Source organism: Pan paniscus, chromosome 1 (assembly GCF_029289425.2).
Source record: "Pan paniscus chromosome 1, NHGRI_mPanPan1-v2.0_pri, whole genome shotgun sequence".
Taxonomy (NCBI): domain Eukaryota; kingdom Metazoa; phylum Chordata; class Mammalia; order Primates; family Hominidae; genus Pan; species Pan paniscus.
The window spans coordinates 157,814,622-157,827,130 of NC_073249.2; positions in this window are offsets into that span (position 1 = coordinate 157,814,622).

Below are 12,509 nucleotides of genomic sequence, written 5' to 3' on the forward strand. Positions count from 1 at the left end.
TACTTATGTCTAAGATTTTAAGGGACCTATTGCTAGTGTCAGTGTTCACAGAAATAAATATTAGTCAAAAGGCTTGACTGTAAAAACACATGTAATATACTGAGAATAAAATAGAACAGAGCTAATGTGGTGGACTCTCGAGTTAGAAATCAGCAGTTTAAATCTCAGCATCACCAGTTGCTAACAATGAAACTAATTACTTTGCATCTCAATTGGTTTATCAGCAAAATTACTATAAGAATAGTTCCTAATTCATGTGAGAAACAAATGAACACAGAACACAGCTCTGAGTAAGCATTCAATATATATTAGATATGTTTCTGAAATTACAGTAAAAAGATTTGCACAATCTAAAACCATATTTCGCCCAAAGTCTGATGAACTCTCTGAGATCACAGTGGAATTTACTGCACTGGTGCTTCACAACTGGAGTTTACCAGATTCACATTCTTCTCCTTTGGGTAGCTTTATCTAAGTTTTCCCAGAGTCTTACCATTTCTCACCACACCCCAGGCAAACTTTTCGTTATTCTAAGACTCAGCATTTTTCTTAAGCCTCCTCCTGGTGACTACTCTTGTCTTCATTATTGGTTTGAGATGTTGTCAAGTTTTCCCCACTATGTATTTCCAAATCACCACTTAGAGTAAGACTTTTTTTAGAGATGGACAGTCTATTGATTAATGAGTGATTTGTACTAGGTTCAATTTAAAGCTAGATTTAAATTATTATCCAGAAACCAGTCTCTGAGAGCACTTGGGTTTGTAAAACCCCCTATGTGCTTACTAGAACTGGAATATTCTAGAGGTGTGTTCTCCGATAAGATAGTCACTTATTCCACTTGGCTGCTGAACATTAATCCATATTGAGCATGTTGTAAGTGTAAAATGCACCCCAGGTTTCAGACTTTAGTAAAAGAACAAAATGCAAACAATACCATAAATAAATGTTAGTATTAATTACATGTTAAAATAGACTATTGTTGATTTTTGGGTTCAACAAATACATAAATGATTAACTTCACTTGTTTCTTTTTACTTTTAAATTTTTAAAATTTTTTTTTTTTTTTTTTTTTTTGGTCAGGGGAGTCTTGCTCTGTCACCAGGCTGGAGTGCAGGGGCACGATCTTGGCTCACTGCATCCTCCGACTCCCTGGTTCAAGCGATTCTCCTGCCTCAGCCTTCTGAGTAGCTGGAATTACAGGCAGGTGCCACCATGGCCAGCTAATCTTTGTATTTTTATTAGAGACAGGGTTTCACCATGTTGGCCAGGCTGGTCTCAAACTCCTGACCTTGTGATCTGCCTGCCTTGGCCTCCCAAAGTGCTGGAATCACAGGGGTGAGCCACTGGGCCCGGCCCCTTTTTACTTCTTCAATGTGATTATTAGAAAATTTACAACTACATATGTGGCTAGGAATAATTTTGATATAATAAAAATAAATGAACAATGATGTTTATCATAACACTATTTTGCAAACAACCTAAAATATTCATCCACAGGGAAATGATAAGCTATATTAGTATACATCCACCCTAAGGAATGCCTTGTAGCCCTTTAAACTGAACATATCGATTACTATTTCTTTTAGTTAGCAACTGCTGCTTTCACTGCCCAGTTCTCATTCTCCCAAACCCCAATTTTTTCAGAAAAATTACCCTAATTTTCTCTGGAAAATCATTCGTTCATATTCTCAGTCTTTACTCTCTGAGCTGGTCCTACCTTTAAGATGCAGAAGGCAGGTAATCCAAGTTTGGCCAATTTGTGTCTTTATCCTCCAGCCTCAGTAATTTGTTCAAGAGTGGGCACTTGCTTGAAGTCAGTTCAGAGAAAATTTGGACTTTCAAAGAACTGGACTTGAAGGAAAGAAGACTGTTAAAGCCTGTTGATATTTGTAGCCAGTTGTCCTCTTCTCAGTGACCACCCATATGTGAAGTCAGTCCCATTGTTACAGTGTTACCAATGTACCACAATGTAGCAGTCTTTCATTGTGATGTGTCACCTGGAGTTCTTTGTCTCAAAACAGAGAGAATTAAGGAACGTGGACACAAAGGGTGAGGTTGGAGCAAAAATTTAATAAGTGAAAGAAGCTCTCTGCAGCAGAGAAGGGGACCAAACGGGTTGCTGTTTTTACAGTTGAATGCAGAGGCTTTTATAAGAAACTGATGGGGCCTGGATGTCTAATTTTCACAAGGCACAAATTTCTGGTAGCTCCATCCCCATCCTCCTAGTGTGTATGTGGGCCCTTAGCTTGAGTTACTCTATATTGCTTTGTTCCCCTTAACTGCACATGTGTTAGAGGATGGAATTTTCTATCGTGGGCATGTCTGGGCAGGTCACCTGTGTAGCCTTTCTTGTCTGTGCTGCAGTAGGCATGTCTTAGGCAAGCTCTGCTGTGCAAGTTCCCTTATCTGTGCCCACAGCTTGATTTTTCAGGCTGTTCTTTTGTTCAAAAGAATTCAACCAAGGGCCCACCCTAACCATGTGCTTGACCATTTTCTTCTGTTCTCCTCTCTCACAATCAAAGCTAATCTTTGAGCTTTCAAAGAACTGAATCTGAAGGTGGCAGGATCACATATGACACTGTTGATATTTTAGCCAAGTTGTCTCCTTTATAGTGACCAAACAATTTCATGCCCTCATGGAATCAACAGGTTAAGGTAATGTAGAATACTTTAGAGTAAGTAAAATAGACTAATAAAATAGAGGCAGGGTGAGGAGGGGCCTACTTTATCTAAGATTGTCAGAGTAAACATTTCTAAGAAGATGACATTTGAGCTGAGAACTGAATGAAAAAAAGAAAACAAACAAACAAACAAAAAATCCAGATATATGAAGACCAGGGAAAATGTGGACGATGATAGGCAAAATTTCTAAGGAAGGAAGAGCCTAGACATGACTGAATATTAAAAGGAAGTCTACTGGGAATAGGGAACCAGGCAAAAATATTAAGAGAATAAACTATAAAGACAGGTGACATCTAGATTATGTAAGGCCTTGCAGACATTGCATTTGAAATTTATTCAATTTGCAGTGCAAAGCCATTGGAAAATTTTAAGCAGAAAGGTGATGTCCACAAAACTTAGAGAAAAATATTTCGTTTTTTTGCTCTTATAATAGGTTTTCCATAGTCAAGTATCTTAAGCTCACTAGAAGGAAAAAATAAAGGTATATTTATAAATATCATTCAGAGTAATCTTATTTGTGAAATTTCTAACATGTCATAATTCTCATTATTTTTTTTTTGAGACAGAATCTCACTCTGTCACTCAGTCTGGAGTGCAGTGGTATGATTCAGCTCACTGCAACGTCTGCCTCCTGGGTTCAAGCGATTCTTGTGCCTCAGCCTCCCGAGTAGCTGGGATTACAGGCAAGTGCTACCATGCTCTGCTAATTTTTGTATTTTTAATAGAGATGAGGTTTTACCATGTTGCCCAGGCTGTTCTTGGACTCCTGACCTCAGGTGATCCGCCTATCTCAGCCTCCCAAGTGCTGGGATTACAGGCGTGAGCCACCGCACCAGACCTATTATTAATTTTTAAAACATGATAGTTATGCCAATTGCTGTGTAAGTGTGATATTGCATAAAGCAGAGCTATAGTGTTTCTCCAGCCTAGTTCCCATTCAATCTGAACAGTGTTCTGGAGGTGAGGACAACAGAAATAAGGGAGTTGGGAATCAAAAGGCTGGTGAGTGTTCTAGAGGAGAACAACTAAGACAACCACACAAATGAATAGTCTCAGAGCCTCTGTTCCAGAAATCAAGAGAGGTCTAAAAGAAAAACTGGCAAGATAAAGCTGTAAGTGACATTTCACATTTGATATTGATTTTGTTTTTTGCTCCTAGGTATAACTAACACCCTATTCTTGACCGCATCTGTAGGAAACTAAAAAAACATGTTTTTTTTTTTTTTCATTAAGCAGATGTGTGAATGCCATTTGCTTTTTACTAATGGCTAAAAACACTTAGTTTACCAAACCAATCCACTTAGGCTTAGGTAATAGATACTGAAAACAAACTAAAATTGAAATCCCAGAGAGCTTTGTGAAAAATTGTGAGTTACTTTTCAGCAAGTAACTTACTCTCAGGTTTCCCATGGTAAGCACATTCTATGCTCTTTAGGGGTGGCCAGTTGCTTGTTCGTTTTTTGTTTGTTTGCTTTTTGTTTGTTTTTTTTGAGACAAAGTCTCGCTCTGTTGACCAGGCTGAGTGCTCGGCTCACTACAACCTGCATCTCCTGGGTTCAAGTGATTCTTCTGCTTCAGTTTCCTTAGTAGCTAGGATTACAGGTGCCCATCATCACTCCTGGCTAATTTTTTGTATTTTTAGTAGAGATGGGGTTTCACTATGTTGGCCAGGCTGTTCTCAAATTCCTGACCTCGTGATGGGGTGGTCATTTTTTAAACCTTCTTCAATATGCAGTGCCCCATCACTAGTACCTAGAACTGCATCCTGCCCCCTATGTCAAGCAAAACCTATGCCTGTCTTCACCACAATCAGTGAATATGACTAAATAGAGGTGCTAAACATACTTACGGTTACATATATTTTTATTGAACAAACATTTATTGAGCACTTATTTACAAATTACTACTTATAAGAAATACTATGAAAAACACAAGCAAGGTGGCTGTTCAAGGAGCTCAAACAATCATTAAAGCACAGTGGGATAAGTGATATAATGAACATATCCATAAGATATTACAGAAACATAGAAAAGTTATATGGGGGTACTTCCTGAAGATGATGATGCTTGAACTGATCCTTGAAAGAGACATAAGAAATAACCACAATAAGAAGCAGTGAGGGGCACTCCAGGGAGAGGCAGGAGAAAACATGAAGTATGAGACAATATATTGTTAATCTGATTGTATAATTCAAGCATCTGGCAATAGGTGGAAAGAAGAAAACACATTTAGGCCTTTTACATCTCTAAAATCAGTAAATAAGATCTACAGGTAATATGCTGATGAACAAAACATAAAACAAAAATAGAAATCAATATAATCAAAAGCTTAAGGGATTTAATAAACTATCCAGTTAAGTAGAATGACATCCATTCTATTTCTAGTGTGTTCCAATATTTATTTTTAGATATTTATTTTTTAGGTTAATCCACAAGTTTAAAAATATTATAGTCTGCTTTATTCCAACGCTATTTTGAAGCAGTCTTATAAATATACACATCAATCACTAAATAACAAGGTAAGAAAAAGTAAAGGTGATGGGGAATAAATCATACATAATATTTATGCAGTACATTTATGCTATAAGGCCTGTGGTTCCATAGGTCACTAGCTATCCCTTCAAGGAAACTTGCTATGAGCACAGTAGCTGGAAAAGATCTTCCAGTTACCACATCTTTCGATCCTCTACAGTTCAGTGTTTTCCCCAAGGCCATGCTCACTCAGAGTTGCTCAAAGCTAATGACTGAACTTGGTGGGGGTATTATAGCTGGGCCATTTCTGCTAACACGAGACTTCTTTCATAGTTAATCTTCACTTTGTAGCTCCCCCTTGTCTGGGCTGAGACTTCCCCAGAAGTACATTGTAGCATAAAGCTTTTCCTAACCAATTATTCTTCCTTCCCTCTCCTCTTTCCCGGGTTTCAGAACTGCATCATCATCTGAATAATCTCTCTGCCTACTCTTTCACTTCCTCACCTTTATGTTTACAGACCTTGCTTCCAATACATCTCTTGCATGGCTAATTCTATTTTGACCTCTGTTTCTTGGAAAACTCTGATATAAAATTCTTATACTTCCTAGGAACGTTGGGCAAAGCAGCTTTAAAATATCTACGGGCATTGGAAAGTTATCAGACAATAAAATTTTGAGGGCTAGGGTTTGGGGTGTGGGGGGCAAGAGGAAAACCAAAGAGATGAGCTTGGCAATTAGTACTACGTTTCCTGTTGAGGGATTGGCTAACTCCGAAAGTATCTTTGGAAAGTTTGAGAATGTAGGCAGAGGTTTTGGCAGAGAGAAAGGGCTGAGAGAACCAAAACTGGAGTTCAGAACCCACTAAGCAGGAAGGGTTCTGGCACATGCATAGGTTTCTGTTGGGACTTTAAAGGGCTAAACATAGGAATAAGGGTGAAAGTTAAGAGAAGGATTAAGTTTTGGCTTCAAATTATCTCAGACCTTTATTGTATTAAGATGATCTGGTATTGCTATTGCCCCCGCTAGATACATGCTAGAAATAAAATTAAAATTTTTTTTGGAGAGTGAAAACATCTAGAGTCTCAAATTATGTTTACAATTTTTACGTTTAATATAAAAAGTACATTTAATGTAAAAAAAGTAATAAAAGCCCCAAACATAAAAAAGATTTCATCAAAAAACCAAGAAAAAGAGCAAATAAAATCCCCACCAGAGCTATACATAAGTAAATTTTCAAATCCACTCTAAAACTGTGATTAATATGCTCAAGTAATTAAAATACAAGGTGGACAATTTAGGCAGAGGACTGGAAACTGTATCAATTAGAAATCCTAGCACTGAAAAATATAATAACAATGTGATATATATATATATAATAAATATATCTCTCTTCATTATTATATAAATATGTAACAAAATATAATATAATGTAATATAAAATATAAAAATATAATAAAGTAAAATTCAATCAATGGCATTAGCAAATTAGGCACATACAAAGTAAGAATTGTCAAACTGGAAGGTGGTTCAAAAAATAAATCTAGACTAAATCATTGAGAAGCAAGATGACAGAAAATTAAAAAAGGAGTGGAGAAATATCTATTATTTTAATAAGGATTATTAAACAAGTAATTGGAGTACCAGAAGCAAAAGGGAAACAGACTGGGCCAGGCACAATATTTCAACCTAATCGTCATTCACCAATATATATGGATATTTATCTTAAGTGTAGATAAGTTTGAATGCCCAATCATCTTCACAATATTCTCATTTTTTGCTGATACTCAGACTTTAGCATCCATAGGAGTTACTGTACAAGGTGACCACACAAGTATACGCTAAGAGATTTTTCAGCACTTATTTTGATAATACAAGATATTTGCCTCTTAGAGTTGCCGTCAGAATCTAACTGTAACTTAAATATGATTTCAATGTATACTTACAAAAATCCTCAGGTTATTTTTATGCAGCTGGAACAAAACCAGCATTTAAAAATAGGTGGCCTAAAAAATAAGGTCTCAGCTCCTTGCCATGATGTTTAAGACCCCACATTACAAACACCGCATGTTCTCACTCATAGGTGGGAATTGAACAATGAGAACACATGGACACAGGAAGGGGAACATCACACACTGGGGCCTGTTGTGGGGTGGGGGGAGGGGGAAGGGATAGTGTTAGGAGATATACCTAATGTTAAATGACGAGTTAATGGGTGCAGCACACCAACATGGCACATGTATACAACATATGTAACAAACCTGTGCGTTGTGCACATGTACCCTAAAACTTAAAGTATAATAAAAAAAAAAGAAAAGAAAAGGCAAAACAAAAAACCCACATTACCAAGTCTTAATTGCTAAGCTTCCTCTACTCATGTTCTTTCTATTATTTTATGTTTGAATTTACTTAGATTTTTATAAAACTTCAAAACTATTTTGTTTCTTCAAACGAAAATATCCTAGCTTGTCTTCATATTTTCAAGTTTAAAATGTTATTTAACTAGAAGAACCTGATGTAATTTCTCAGTGTGTGCAATTGTTATGGGACAACTGAAACCAAAATAAAGAATATAGAATATTTGAAAAATCTGAATGATAATGTTTATTTGATTTTTAGATATACATTATTTTTAGATGTATATTGAATAATGAATACATTCAATGTATATCTAAAAATTAAATAAATATTGCCAACCCCTCATAGAATGTTTTAAAACATATAAGAAAAATAACCTCAATCAATTTTCAGAAGTAAAACTCATAAGGCAACAGTGCAGTAATACTAAAAAATTAACAGTATTCACACTCACTGTAACAAACAAACCATTGTTTTAAAAATTGCCAAAGTATTAGAAAATAATTAAGTTATATTATTAGCTTTCACCATAGACCACAATGAATTTTTGATGCCTTAGAGAATAAAATGTAAATTATAGAGTTGTAAAAATTAGCATAGCAAAGACGATTTGGGTAACCTTAGCTTATCGAATGACTTTCTTATGATAAAAGCAATGAGATAAACTACACTGGAAAGATTTTAAGGAGGAGGCCAACATGGCTGACTAGAAGCAGCTAGTGTGCATCACTCTCATGGAAAGAAAGAGTAGCAAGTAATTATTAGATCTTCAACTGCAACATTCAACTGGAACACATTGGGATTCATCAAGGAAATAACTTGACCTATGGAGAACAGAGAGGAGCGAGACAGGACAACCTCCCACTCAGGTGTGGCATGGAGCCAGGGGAGACTTTTCTACCTTGGGGAAATGATGAGCAATTGAGTCCCCAGGGACAGACACTTCTGCCATGGACCTTTGCAACCCTAGGCTCAGGTGATCCCCTTGTAAGCTCACCCCTCTGGAACCTCCAGACTGACACAGAGAGCTACGTGGAGTCTGGACAGAGCCTCTGCTCAGGCACACATGGAGTCCCAGGAGCATGTCAACTAGAAAATCTAGAAGAAATGGATACATTCCACACATACAGTCTCCCAAGTTTGAACCAGGAAGAAATTTAATCTCTGAACAGACGAATAAAGAGTTCTAAAATCGAATCAATAATAGAAAGCTTACCAACCAAAAAGCCCAGGACCAGATGAGTTTACAGCTGAATTCTACCACAAGTATAGAGAAGAGCTGGTACCATTTCTACTGAAACTATTCCAAAAAATTGAAAAGGAGGGGCTCCTCTCTAACTCATTATATGAGGCCAGAATCATCCTGATACTAAAACCTGGCAGAGACACAACACACACACACACACACAAAATTCAGGCCAATATTCTTGATGAACATAGATGCAAAAAGCCTCAAAAATACTAGCAAACCAAATCCAGCAGCACATCAAAAAGCTAATCCACCATGATCAAGTAGGCTTCATCCCCAAGATGCAAGGTTGGTTCAACATATGCAAACAAATAAATGTGATTCATCACGTAAACAGAACTGAAAACAAAAACCACAAGATTATATCAATAGATGCAGAAAAGGCTTTGGATAAAATTCAACATTCCTTCATGTTAACAGCCCTCAATAAACTAGGCACTGAAAGAACATACTTCAAAATAATAAGAGGCATCTATAACAAAACCGCGGCCAACATTATACTGAATGGAAAAAAGCTGGAAGCAGTCCTCTCCAAAACTCTTAACAAGAGAAAGATGCTCTCCTTCACCACTCCTAGTCAACATAGTAGTGAAAGTCCTGACCAGAGCAATCAGGCAAGAGAAACAAATACAAAGCATCTAAATAGCAAGAGAGAAAGTCAAACTATCCCTGTTAGAAGACAGCATGATTCTATATCTAGAAAACCTCATAATCTCTTCCCAAAGGCTCTTTAATCTGATAAACAACTTCAGCAAAGTTTCAGGTTACAAAATCAATCTACAAAAAATCAGTAGCATTTCTATACAACAACATACAAGCTGAAAGCTAAATCAAGAATGCAATCTCATTCACAATTGCCACAAAAAGAATAAAATACCTACAGATACAGCTAACCAGGGAGGTGAAAGATCACTACAATGAGAATTAGAAAACACTGCTCAAAGAAATCAGAGATGACACAAGCAAATGAAAAAATATTCCATGCTCATGGATAGAAAGCACCAATATTGTTAAAATGTACTTACTTTTCAAAGCAATTTGCAGATTCAATGCTATTCCTATCAAACTGCTGAAACAGGAAAAGTTCCCTTGTCCCCCTCGCAGGGCATGTGATGGGGTTGTGGCTCACTTCTTCAGTGTCCTGTTGCTCAAAACCCCTAAGGCGAGCAGGCAGATGGGCAGGTCGTGGGAAGCGTGGGCTCCGACCCCATGGCAGCATCTAGGGTTAAGTGTTTACAGCTCCTGAAGCCCCAGTGTGTGTTTTACAGTGTGCTCTTTCAGCTTAGCCATCCACAGGTGACTTGTATTTAATCAGCTCAATCAGACCTTTTGCCTTATTGCAAGGACAGACGGCTTTCTGTATCCCAGGTTCTTGCCTTAGTATACTGAAAATATCGAATCACACGTGGGTTTGGAGAATGAGTGCAAGGTTTTATTGAGTGAAGGTAGCTCTCGGCGAGGTGAATGGGGAGGCTTGAAGGGGACAGAGTAGGAAGGTGGTTTTCCCCAGGAGTCGGGCTTCCCAGTGGCCGGACTCTCCTCAGACCACCCTCAGCTGAATTCCGCTTCATCCGCGTAGTTCTGCAGTGGATGGCCTGCTGGGGTCCGTCAGTGTGTTCTTCTGCAGGTGTGTTCTTCCACCTCTCTGCTTCTCTCGACGTCCAGCCACTTGTGTCTGCCCACTAGGGTCTCGGGGTTTTTATAGGAATAGGATGGGAGTGTGGTGGGCCAGAGTGGTCTTGGAGAATGCAACATTTGAGCATGAAAACAGGAGTGCCTGTCGTCACCTAGGCCAGTGGGCACAAGCCAGAAGGTGGTGTCCTTAGCAGGACCCCTCTTTTCTCCTACCTAGCACTTCTCTGCCCCACTCCGATATCACTACCAATGTCATTCTTCACAGAACTAGAAGAAAAAATTAAATTCATATGGAACCAAAAAAGAGCCTGAAGAGCCAAAGAAGTTCTAAGCAAAAAGTACAAAGCTGGAGGCATCAGGCTACCTGACTTCGAACTATATTACAGGGCTACAGGGCTACAGTAACCAATACAGCATAGTACTGGTACAAAACCAGACACACAGGCCAATGGAACAGCATAGGGAACCCAGAAATAAGGCCACACACTGATGACCCATCTGATCTTTGACAAAGCTGACAAAAACCAGCAATGGGAAAAGGACTCTCTATTCAATAAATGATGCTAGAATAACTTGCTATTCGTACACAGAAGATAGAAACTAGATCCCTACCTTAAACCACATACAAAAATCAACTCAAGATCAACTAAAGACTTAAATGTAAAATGAAAAGCTATAAAAACCCTGAAAGATAACCTAGGAAATACCATTCTGACACAGGACTTGGCAAGGCTTTAATGGCAAAGTTGCCAAAACCAATTGCAACAAAACAAAAAATTGACAAATGGGATACAATTAAAACGAAAGAGCCTCTGCAGAGCAAAAGAAACTATCAACAGAGTGAACAAACTACAGAATAGGAGAAAATATTTGCAAACTATGCATTCAACAAAGATCTAATATCCAGAATCTATAAGGAACTTAAACAAATTTATAAGCAAAATCAAACAACCCTATTAAAAAGTGGGCAAAGGACATGAACAGACATTTTTCAAAAGAAGATATGCATGCAGTGTATACAAGCCTATAAAAATGCTCAACATCACTAATTATTAGAGAATTGCAAATCAAAACCACAATGAGATACCATTTCACATTAGTCAGAATGGCTATTAGTAAAAAGTCAAAAAAAAAAAAAAACAGATGCTGCTGAGGTTACAGAGAAAAAGGGAACGCTTGTACACTGCTGGTGGGATTGTAAATTGGTTCAGCCATTGTGAAAAGTAGTCTGGCAATTCCTCAAATAACTTAAAACTGAGCTGCCATTTGATCCAGTAATCCTCTTATTAGGTATATACCCAAAAGAATATAAATTTTTCTACCATAAAGACACATGAACACAGATGTTCATTGTGGCACTATTCGCAGTAGCAAAGACATGAAATCAACCTTAGTATCTATCAGTGGTAGACTGGATAAAATAAAATGTGGTACTGTGGTACATTTACACCATGGAATACTAGCCAGCCATAAAAAAGAGTGAGATCATGTCCTTTGCAGGGACATGGATGGAGTGGGAGGCCATTATCTAAAACAGGAACAGAAAACTAAATACCACATACTCTCACTTTATAAGGGCGCTAAATGATGAGATCACATCGACACCACATAGAGGGGAACAACACACACTGTGGCCTGTTTGAGGGTGGAGGGTGGCAGGAAGGGGAGGATCAGAAAAATTACCTATTGGGTACTATGCTTATTACATGTGTGATGAAATAATCTGTATACCAAACCCAAGTGACAAGCAGTTTACCTATATAACAAATCTGCACATATACCTCTGAACCTAAAATAAAAGTTAAAAAAAGTTTTTTAAAAATAGGTAATCTAATACTTTTGCATATCAAAAATATCATAAAATTTAAAGAAAAACTGAGAGACACATTCGCACCAAATTTTACAGAATAATAGATTAATGTTATCTTACATATATTTCTAGACAACTGTTAAGGGACCCTAATGTTTTTGTTTCTCTAATAAGTGCATATCTGTTTCTTTTACCACTGTGTTTTTATTGCCTTTAATCATACTTAAGACTGTTTTCTCAACTATCAAAGTTCTGCTTGTTCTAAAGGTAAAATGCACAGAATTAAATATGTCTCTTCAGTAAAATA